The sequence below is a fragment of the Hibiscus syriacus genome, unplaced genomic scaffold (genome assembly GCF_006381635.1).
Source record: "Hibiscus syriacus cultivar Baekdansim isolate YM2019G1 unplaced genomic scaffold, ASM638163v2 tig00110259_pilon, whole genome shotgun sequence".
NCBI lineage: Eukaryota > Viridiplantae > Streptophyta > Magnoliopsida > Malvales > Malvaceae > Hibiscus > Hibiscus syriacus.
In genome coordinates, this window is record NW_024062650.1 from 51612 (window position 1) to 63603 (window position 11992).

Below are 11992 nucleotides of genomic sequence, written 5' to 3' on the forward strand. Positions count from 1 at the left end.
GGATTGAGAAATCCAATAATAACATTTGATTAGAATTCAAAGAGCATTAAATAATACAAATGTTGGAGCAGTTTGAAAAGAATTAAATTAAAATTTAAAAGAATTCGTATTGATGTTTTACGGTGATTTAGATAATAAAGAAAGAGATAATCTGTGATTTATCCAATTAATTATCCTGGAGAAGTTCTCTCGCCTCTGGTAGATGTTTTATTACATGTTTTGGATGTTTCATGGTCACGTGATTATCTCATGATTAAGTTGGATATAGAGTTGTGTTTACACCATTAACATAATTCCATGACTCGATGTGTGGATCTATTAAACCATATAAAAATATTCGTTATTAGTGACTTTGAGGAGCATAATAATATATACAAAGCGACTCTTAAAAAATACGTACACGGGGTAATTTTTTTTTGAAATAATTAAAATAATAATTAACCTTCTAGATTGAAATAATTTTCCAAACACTTCAATTCAAATTACGAGTTCAAGACTCCTAAAGAAATAAATTAAAAACAACAACAATCATACTAAATATATAAAAATGCATTAATTCATAGTAATCACGCAATTTATTTGCAATCAAGAATAATAAAATAAAGTAATTAGTATTAAGCTAAATTCAATTTCTAAACAACATTCATTAGTCAAAAAGTAAAAGATCAATAAAAAAACATCAAGAGATAAGAGTAAAAAATCAACAACAGTCCTTTAAAATTACGTAATTAAATAAAAAATATACATATTAATATAAAGTCATCACATGATTTGATTTATAAACAAACGTAAAATCCACTAGTATATAAAATAATATTTTAAACATAAAATTATTGTAAAATGATGTTTCCGTTATATACGTACATTAGAAATGTAAACGAAAATTGTCTCACCGTTGACGATTTCATTGCTGAAAGGAGGGTGAACAAAGGATGACGACAATGGGGTTTGTGAGGAAGAACAGTCAACAGCCATCTCCATCTCCATCATCATTCATTACATTATCTGGCGTTTTAGGCAAACCACCGGGGCTACGGATGCTGTTTCTTCAAGCTAAACGCTACCCGCACCTCCATTTGCTTCCTTTCTTCCCTCATAGCTTCTACTATAAGAAAAGAGTAAGAGATGGTGAAAAAAATCTCTTCTTTTTTGGTTTTTGTTTTTGCAAACATGGTTTTGAGTTTTTGATGACTTTTTGAAGCTGGAAAGTTGCGAAGATGGTGATGAGAAAAGGAGGATGCCTATTGTCCCTTTGCCTGTGGTGGAGCTGTCTCCTCCTGCTCCTTGCTGCGGTCTCTCCTACTACGCACCCTTCTGAAGGTCAGAGTTATTGTTCATTCTCATCCATCGTTTGTTCTTTTTTGGATAATTTGGATTTTATCATCCAGTCAGCAGAAATCTGGTAATAAGAAACCATTACGAACAAAAGAAATTTACATCAATGAACCCCATTAGCCTCATGTGTATAGTCTTTTATACTCTTCAAAATTTCAGCTCCGGTGACTTGTCTTCCTAGAAATTCTCTACTATTTCGCTCTTTCCAAATCACAGATGCATGCATCCCATGCCATCTTCAATATTATAATCATGAAAAACGATTCTTGAAAAGAAAATGGATGGAGGGTTAAAAAAAAAAGAGATGGGGGAGTACATTGTTTTAGCTTTTGATTTGACTAGTGTTAAACTTCAAGCCACAGATGCAGCCAGGAGTGTATTAGTTACTTAAAATTCCTTTCAAGTTTCAAGTTAGCATATGCTGTTCAATTTCCAAAATGCAGTTAGTGCATTGGTTGCGGTGAAAAAGCAATTGTTGGATCCCTTGAACCATCTCAGAAATTGGAACAGGGGGGATCCCTGCACATCCAACTGGACTGGAATTGAATGTTCTGATCATCCTGGAAATGATGGATACTTCATGTTGAGAAGCTGTGCGTTTTCTCTTTCCACACTTTGCATTCTTACTTTTACTTTGCTCTATTTCAGCATATCGCATTATTCATTTTATCGTTCATAAAATATTGTAGAAAAAGTTGATTTTAGTGCCTTCTGTAAATTGATGCAGTCAGCTACAGAATATGAATTCTCTGGAACTTTAGTGCCTGAACTTGGACAACTTTCTCGTCTCATAATAGTGTGAGTTGCGAAATAATGTGTATGTTAACCATTCTGATAAATTTCCTGATGTACTAACACCTATTCTTTTAATTACTGGAAGAGATTTCATGTGGAATGCTTTGACAGGGAGTATACCCTAGGAGATAGGACAAATTTCTACCTTGGAACTCCTGTAAGTTGGATTTTCTTATTCCTTCTCTTGAATAAAGCAATTAGAGCCCGCAAATAAATATTCTTCAATATGGATCAGAATATGTCGAAAATTGTTCAAATAAACTTTTAGTTGTAATTTATGTGTGGCATCATGTTTGCAGACTCTTGAATGGAAACAACTTAACAGTTCTTTGCCGGATGAACTCGGCTACCTCTCAAAACTGAATAGATTTCAAATAGATGAGAACAACCTTTCTGGTCAAATACCAAAAGCATATGCTAACTTGAGCAGTGGGAACATATGTAAGTGAATCACAAGCTAAATGCTATTTCAACTTAACAAGGAGATTAACACTTTTCTAAATATTTATTGGCTTGTTATGTGCAGTCACTTCAAAAATTCATTCAGTGGCCAAATTCCCCCTGCTCGAATATCCAGTTTGCTTCACTTGTAAGATCATATAAAATATGCTTTCTCATATATATACGCTCTTTATTCTAGTAACGTTTTTGCATGGTTATGTGTATGTGTGTGCATGTTTGTGGTGAGTGATTGGAGATAAGAATTTCAATCTCTGCAGGCTCTTGGATAATAATAACTGATACCTTCCACCAGACTTCTGGAACATGCCAGACTTGCGCATACTGTGTTTTTTCCCTTATTCATTTCCTCATTTTTTGATTAGTCAAGGATCCATTATCTCACAGGATTAAATGTTATTGATGTTATGTTTTTTTCCGTTCTCCATTTCATACTAATTATTAATCATTCACCAAATCTTTATTAGCATACTTTGATAAGACATGCACGTGTCATTTGTTTCTTCCTCTCTGCAGTCAGCTTGATAACAACAACTTCAACGGTAGGTTAATCTCGTCAAATTTTTACTGGGGCTACACAGTTGATTTATCGATCAGAATTAGTTAAGGTCTGTCGCTACACAGTTTCCTTAAGACAGATTTTCGGTCACTCTTTTGGTGCTCGAGTTCGTTGGTCATCTGTCTCCCAAGACATAAATCACGAACGATCATTGCCTTTGACTATCACCAGAAAAACTAAGAAAGAGAAATTTTTTTAAGATTAAGAGAAGTTCTTGAAAAAAACTAAGTTGTGAGATTTGTTAAGATGTAAAAACCTAACATGTTTACTCACTATTTATAAGGATTTAAGAGATTTATCCAACCACATATCTTTTAATATTCAATATTAAACAAATAACAATATCTTTAATTTGAAATTCAAAGATAAAACTCATTTTACCATTCACTTAAATATGTATTATTTTAATTTGAATTAAACAAAAATATAATTATCTTTAATATTCAAAGTTAAAAAGGTAACAAATACCTTTTAAGTTGATATATTCAAAAAGTAATTATCCTACTAATCTTTAAATTAAATAATATATTTAATTTGCAATGGTCAAAAGGTAAACTCCTTCTACCATTCAAACTTAATAGTATTATTTAACTTGAAATATACAAGTATATAATTATCTTTTATTCAAAATTAAAAAGATAACAATTACCTTTTTAAATTGACTTATTAAAAGAGTAATTATCCTACTAATATTCAAATTAAAAATTATCTTTTTATTTACAATAGTCAAAATGAATATGAATTTAATATAAATATTAAATACATTAATTAAATTCGCCATTTTTTCAATGACATATTTCACACAACTACCCCTCTGACAAGAGTTTAGTTCTCATGAGTATGTTTTTAAAGCCATGGACATCCGTCTGGTTCTGCAAGAGTTTGAAAGAACTATGCCCAATACTCTCCTTGAAGCGACCCCACTTCATTCTCATATAGGTGACTTATGTTGCTCAGCTCACCGTAAAACACAATGGTCATTAAAAGTTTTTTGCTTAACCTATACCACTTTGATTACAATTTACATCATAGGAACATACTTGGGATAAAATACCCTCACAGTGACCGTATACAATTTATGCAATTAGGTTGTCCTTTTGAACCTAGATCTTGGGATCTCCAGTCAACAAAGTAGGGTTTTTATTCACATAACACCTTTAAATTTCATGGGCTTTAGCCACATTCCTTTAGATGTTTTCTCAACTTAATCTCAATTTAACCTTTTGGTTAGCGGATCCACAATGTTATCCTTTGATTCTTACAAAATCAATAGAGATAACTCAATTTGAGATCAGTAGTCTATGGTATTATGTCGACGATGCATATATCTTGACTTACCATCATACTTGAAATTCTATGCTAGTCATACTATAAACATACCGTGGACACATGTTTTAGTCATTCAAGAATATCCTTCAAGAAATTTCAAAGCTATTTAATTTGTAGTTAGTAGAATATCAACAGGCCCTTGGAAGGCCCGACTAGTCCTGATATATATCTTGACTTACCATCATACTTGAAATTCTATGCTAGTCATACTATAAACATACCGTGGACACATGTTTTAGTCATTCAAGAATATCCTTCAAGACCCAATGGTTCGACATGATGAATTTAATTTACACCCCTCCTGCGCTTGCACGCTAGGCACAGTTTCAACTTATTCTCTAGAATTATCTAGAACTACAAACTTAGATTCCATTACGAATCTTGTTATAATAGTTTTCTTAAGGATTTTCATAACACGACTTCTCTTTTCAATGCGAAATATATCCATTTGTCGTTGATGTTTAAATATCAAATTCCAACTAGCATCAGTCTATCATTCTAAAATAGTAGAATAAAAAAAATACAATCCATTTGCCGTTGATATTTTAAATATCAAATTCCAACTAGCATCAGTCTATCATTCTAAAATAGTAGAATAATAAAAAAATACAATCCATTGTTTAGGATTTATTTTCATTTGCTTTGGTAATATGACCATTACCTTCTTAAGACACCCTCACATTTTCAAGTGTTTATATAACACATATTTTCAACTTTTTCATAACTCATATGGTGTCTTATCATTTTTCTCTCTTTCCTAGGGACCTTATTTAAAGGTTATTAGTTAACAGAACAACTTCTCTATACCCCAAATGATATGTGACAACTCAGAACTTCTTAGCATTGTTCAATTCTTATGCTTTGTTACTCCATTTATTTAGGAGAATATAGTGATGTCACTTCATGAGTAATATGATGTTGTGCACACTTCTTACCATCTTAATCTATTTATTAATTTGGTTTTCAACTTCGTTTTGCTCTTTTAGCAAATATACATGGCAATACTTTTGCTATCATCAATGGAAGTAATAAATATTTATTCTCCCTCGTCTTTGCATTTATTTTCACTAATAATTCATTAGTATCAACATCTTCAGTTTCGTATCTATGGTTCAATTGTGCACCTTATATTGTGTATCAGATAATACATTCAAGATGTATTTCCAACATAAGAAGTCATAATGCTTCCAAGATCTGGTAACAACGTTCACCTCATCCTCTATAATAATAGAAGGATCATCTCACATTTGGTCAAATTCACTATGACCAAATAAAATAACATCTTATGTTATCACATCTTGAAATTCTATTCATAACATTTTACAAGTTTCTCAGCGTGACTCACGATCACCGACAATCTTGATTTCCTTTAACAGACGAAACTAGAGTTTCTCATCGTTCATTTGCAGATGTGGTGTATGAGTTCATGCCCAATGGCACATTGAGAGACTGGCTTTCTGGTACGAAATTTCCAGGACTCGTTGCTTTACTTAGTTTGAGCTAGCTCACAAGGCTGGTAACGTTGTTGTCGTTGGTAAATACTCGTTGCTTGTAACATTTTATCATAAAATTGATGTAAACCATGATATGCAGCTAAAGCTAAAAGGAACCTGAATTTTGGGATGAGATTACGGATTGCACTGGGTTCAGCCAAAGGAATTCTTTACCTCCACATTGAAGCAAATCCTCCAGTATTCCACCGAGATATCAAAGCCAGCAACATTCTTTTGGATTCCAACCTTAATGCAAAAGTTTCTGATTTCGGCCTCTCACGGCTAGCTCCAGTCCTGGAAGGAGAAGGGGAAATGCCAAATCACGTTTCCACCGTTGTGAAGGGAACACCGGTGAGTTCAATTATATTTTAGCATGTAAGAGTAAGGCTCATTGAATATATTGTGGTCATTAATACTGCATGACCGAGGTTTAGTTGAGTGGTTTGTTGTTGGTTGCAGGGTTACCTTGATCCAGAGTACTTTCTGACCCATAAGTTGACTGACAAAAGTGATGTATACAGACTTGGAGTTGTTTTCCTGGAGCTGTTGACTGGTATGCAACCAATATGGCATGGCAAGAACATTGTCCGCGAGGTACTTTCATTAGCTGCAAACGCTATTTTTGGTGCATGATTTACAAATTTGGTAAATAGCCATTGTTTTTGTGGATGTTAAAGCTAGTGTTTACAAAACTCAGGTGAAGACAGCGTAATCTATAATAGACAGTAGAATGGGTTGGTATCCATCTGAATGCTTGGAGAGATTTGTTGGTTTAGCCCTGAGTTGCAGCGACAACAATCTAGAGAAGCGACCATCCATGTTGGATGTGGTGAGGCAGCTAGAGTACGTACTCAAAATGATGCCTCAATCCGATTATTCGCCATCGGACTCCATTCATTTATATTCAGGCAAGTCAACGACGGAGCCGTCATCGTATGGTAGCACTGCATGTGTTTCTTCATCCAGTGTATCGGGAAGTGATCTCAGTGATGATTGTCCTTCTATTGCACCTCGCTGATCGTCACAGGCAACAAGTGAAATTAGTGGTATCCTGTGAATTAGATTTTGTAATATTGGTGAACAAAAACACCTTTTCATGTTAAAAATAACATTTATAAATTATTTTAAAAAATTATTTATAATGGAGTTGTAGAATTTTATACAAATTTTATCTATTTTTAATTAATTTCTTTTAATTATTATATTAAAATTTACATAAACATATAAATGATTAAAATAATTTGATAATATAGATAATAAGTATTGAAACAATAATATTTTAAAATTAATAAAATAATCTAAAAAATACATAAAAATTATATTTTATTTTTAGTTATATTTTAAGATAGAGTACACAAATAGTACATCGACTATACAATGTTGTTTTGTTGAATCCCTCAACTACAAAATAATTATTTGATTATAAGGAGATGCTTTGTCGAGTCTCTCAACTATTAAAAGTTACAAAATGATCATCTGATTATTATTATATTTCAAACTCATCATTTTTCGTTAAAAATTGACTGGTTGTCTGAGCTAGACATTAACATGTTGACTGAGATATGATAGTCATATAATATTTTGAGATCATATTTTATAATATCTCAATCAGCAGGTTGACAACTCATATTACCATCAATTTTTCAACGAAAAAATACGAGCTTAAAATATATAAATAGTGAGATAACTATTTTATAATTTTTAACAGTCAAAAAACTTAATAAAACAATTATCAATAGTCAGTGGACCATTTATATATTTTACCCTTATTTTCAATAATTAAAAAGATATAAATTTTCAACCGTGATTATTGATGAAAATTTATTATTATTGTTGAAGTGAAATACAATCCAATCCAATCGAAAACTGGTCCCTCAGCGTCACCGATTTCAGGATTAATCGTTTGACTGGCTGGGGGGGTTTCAGCAGCTGGAAACTGGAAAACATCGTGCTGACATATATAAAATAAAATTCTTTTATTTTATTTTGATGCTGATGTTGTGCTAGTGTTTCTTCCTATGGCTATGGAACCCAATTGTCTCTTCTTCATATGATCACGGAGAAAATAATAATATTTGAAGATCGGTCCTTTCTGTAATTTTCGTTAAGTTTCCTTTATGCTTCTTATGCCATCAACCAAATAAAAAAACTTTGATTTCTGTCCTTGATTGCGAAATTCAGGCCTTCCGTTTTCCACCATTACATAGATTTGCTTCCCTCCCTTCTTTCTGTTTTACATGACTATTGGAGACTAAAATGCCTTTCGTCTCTGAATTTGAGAGCTTGAAACTTAAGGATCTTGTTTCATGTTAGTTCCTTTTTAATGTTCATTTTGTCAATTACCTTCGGGTTTCTTTCAGGGGATTTTTGTCGTGGGAAGCCTCTGCTGAGTTAAAACGACTATCGGGTTTATTGTTTCTGATAACAATGTACGGTTGCATTATGATAATCTAATTTTCAATTTAGCCTTAAATTTATTGGTCTATACACATGTAAGGATTTTTGTTATATTTACTTTTGATGGTTCAATTACCCTTCATTCCATGTGAAATACCCAATGACCCTTCCAGGTCATATTTGAGTCATTTGCTTGACAAAACTTCGATTTTCATTAAAGTTTTTCATTTTAATTCCAGCTTATATTGCGGAGGTGCGTTTCCAGACATACTGCAGGATTGCCTTCACCAGGGTGTTTGGTGGGGGGGGGGGGTTCAATTTGATTAGAAACTTTCATTGTTGGTGATGATAGATTTGCTGGAAAAATAAAAACAATGTTGTTTACAGTCAAACGTCTGCTTCTCTCTTTATTTTTCATCCTTGTCTTCCTTGAATGCATTACAGCAAATGGTTAAAACAAAATTTCAAAAAGAATAAGAGCTCCCCTCAATAATGTAGGTAACAGTGTTATAGATGGCATCGGTACGGAGGAGGTCATAAGTGTTGAGGATGACAACAAAGAAATGGGTGAATAGAAGGGCAGTCACAGCAGAGTTTCTGTGTCCACAGTTGCACTTTTTACATTGGCAATGGCTGCAGCTACTGGTTTAGGTGCAGTTCCTTTTTTCTTTGTGGAGCTCGATCCTCACTGGGCCGGGATATGCAATGGAATGGCTGCTGGTGTCATGTTGGCTGCAAGTTTTGATCTCATACAGGAAGGGCAGGAACATGGTGCTGGAAGTTGGGTTGTGATGGGATTTTAGCTGGTGGCATTTTTATTTTGCTTTGTAAGAAGGTGATCACTGTTCCTCATATCAGTTATTAGGTTTGATCAATCACCATTTTAGAATTATCATATAACTAGGCTCTCATAAAGGACCACTGTTTTTACCCCACTTTCAATCCATGTGTTAAAGATACCATCCACAAATTTTCTGTTTCAGACCTTCAATGCTTATCATGAAGGATCATTATTACTTCTGCAGAGAGTTTCAGACCGCTGATATTGCATGGTATCCACAATGCTGTCTTTTGAACTTGTAATTTTGTGGTATTGTTGCATTTTTAGGTGATATTAAAATTTTATATTTTCCATCTTTTTTTGGGTTTCAGTTTCTTGAACAATATGGGGAAGTAAGCATGCTGGATATAAAAGGAGCTGATGCAACTAAAGTTGTTCTTATCGTTGGAATTATGACGCTGCATTCATTTGGAGAGGGCTCTGGTGTTGGAGTTTCCTTTGCCGGCTCAAAAGGTTAAACTCGAGGCCTTTTGGTAACTTTGGCCATAGCTGTACATAACATACCCGAGGGATTGGCTGTGAGCACGGTTCTTGCATCAAGGGGTGTTTCTCCGCAGAATGCAATGCTATGAAGTACAATTACATCCTTACCTCAGGTATCTAATCATGTAATTCTGTTTGTCAATCGTTGAGCACGTCTATCTGTATCAAATAAAACTGGAACTTCCAAGATCAGGTTGAAAAAGAATAGTAAAAGAAGAAAAGGTTTTTAAGTATAAAAGTTAGTTAAAATTAAAGACCGGGAAAAATAACTTCAATGGCGGATCATTGTCAACAGACAATTTATAGGTACCAACTTGATTTCTAGGGTTTTTGAGAAATCTTAAAAACTTTCAAGTGTGATTTATATTACTGTAGTGAGGTGTCTACTGTGTTTCATCTGTTAAAATGGGAAAAAGGAAGGATAAAAGTCAACTATTAAGGTCATGTGAGGGTAAATCAATATAACTTTTGTTCTTCTCAACTTTTTTTTGCCAGACAACTGTTGCGGTTCCTTCTTTTATATGTGCCGATGCATTTAATAAATTCCTGTCCTTTTGTACTGGTTTTGCTGCTGGATGTATGATTTGGATGGCTGTTGATGAGGTTCTCCCTGATGCATTTAAGGTATTGCTATTCGTTCACTTAAAATAAATGTTTGAATCTTCAAGAATAAGGATTTGCTTTTACAATAATCTTTCTAGACGTGTTCTATTCTGACTCATATCCTATGAAGAACAGTTTCATTGGTTAGTTCACAATATAAAGAACTTGCCAAGCTTCTTCACCCTCTTCTGCAAAGCCTAAAAAGGTCACAGAACAATTTTTATTGAACAATAAATTGTAAATTGGAAAGATTAATCTTCTTTGACCATGTTTAATTTTTTTATGCTTTCTTCTCTGCTCTAGAGAAATGATGTTTCCTCCCTCCTCTGTCCTTGTTCTTCTAATAGGAAGCCTTGCCAACTCCAGTGGCATCAGCTGCTACGCTTTCAGTAGCATTAATGGAAGCACTAAGCACTCTGTTCCAAAACTTCAGTCATGACTTTAAGTAAGTTAATTGAACTATTGTTTGTTGAGAAGAACATTACATCATTGCATCAGTAAATTCAGTTACTTTGGGTTTCTTTTGATATCCTCTATCCTGCATCTTGCTGTTGTTAAAACCTCTTTTATTAACGATGATTCTGATTTTGTTTCAACAATATTATGCCTTTTTGTTCTCTGTGTTGACACGGTCATATCTTTCTGTGCATGCTAGGTGATTCAGATGGATTAGGCGGATGTAGTTTTTACTAGGCTTGATATTTGGGCTTGTCACCCTTGGTAAAATTTGGCCATCTGCTTTTATCCCAAAAATGCTGCCTCTACTCTTAGCTGCTGTGTTGTGATTTCATATCCTCATTGACTAAATTCCAATGTTTTTGAATCTCCAGTTCTGCGAATGCTTCTGGCTTCGTTGTTTCGTTGCTTTTTGGTCTTGGACCTTTACTGGGTGGTCTTGTTCTTGTTGCATTTGCTCTTGCTTTCTGTCTACAGCATGCCTTTCTCATGGGTACTGCATCTGGCATTGCCTTCATCCTTGGTGCCTGGCGACCTCTGCAACTACTTTTGTCTTCCAAAATGGGGTTCTTACCACTTATGTTGCTACTAACTGTAGGCGCTGCATTTGTCCATGTTTCAAGCTCTGCTATTTTGGTGATTGTTTCTAACAAAAGAACTTCTAATAACCTACCGACACTAACAAGATTTCCCGTGAGTGTTCTCACACTCAAGTCATTTTTAGCATGTGGAACTGTGGCTTTTCATGCACTTGCCGAAGGACTTGAACTAGGAGTGGCTGGACCAAAAGCTTATGGACTTGGCCGGCACATGGTCCTTCCTGTCCCCTTCATGGGCTTCCCCGTGGTGCAGCAGTGGCCAGCTGCATCTTTGGAGCTACTGGCAGTTGGTATGGCTCTCTCGCAGCAGCAGCTCTAATTGGCTTCATAGGCCCAATATCTGTAATTGGAGCAATATTGGCTGGAATTGACTACAGTGGTCTGGACCATGTGATGGTTTTGGCCTGTGGAGGATTGGTCCCATGTTATATTAGAATAGTTCAAAGAGCAGTAAGGTTAGATATGCGAAAAAGCAGCTGCGGGTTTGCTGTAGGAGTTGGTCTTGCTGCTCTCTGTTTGACTTGCAGCAAGTTAGTTTGCTTGCACACACCTTACTGCAATTCTGCTCCAGAGGCTGTCATATAAGATCTTAAGCACCACACTCGTGCAGCTTCAATCCATGCTTTGCGTCTGGCCTTTGCTT

The 11992-nt window shown here is 34.6% G+C and overlaps 1 long non-coding RNA gene and 2 pseudogenes across 1 annotated transcript; 2 read left to right on the forward strand and 1 right to left on the reverse strand.

The window, feature by feature from the left end:
* The first annotated feature begins 941 nt into the window (after nucleotides 1-941).
* Nucleotides 942-6988, forward strand: LOC120115228 (annotated as a pseudogene).
* A 1352-nt stretch (nucleotides 6989-8340) lies between these two features.
* On the reverse strand, nucleotides 8341-8642 carry LOC120115224. Its single transcript, XR_005515455.1, has 2 exons — nucleotides 8504-8642; nucleotides 8341-8388 (listed from the first exon to the last, which is right to left on the reverse strand). It is a non-coding gene; the product is annotated as an uncharacterized LOC120115224 (long non-coding RNA).
* A 48-nt stretch (nucleotides 8643-8690) lies between these two features.
* On the forward strand, nucleotides 8691-11934 carry LOC120115229 (annotated as a pseudogene).
* The last annotated feature ends 58 nt before the right edge of the window (nucleotides 11935-11992 follow it).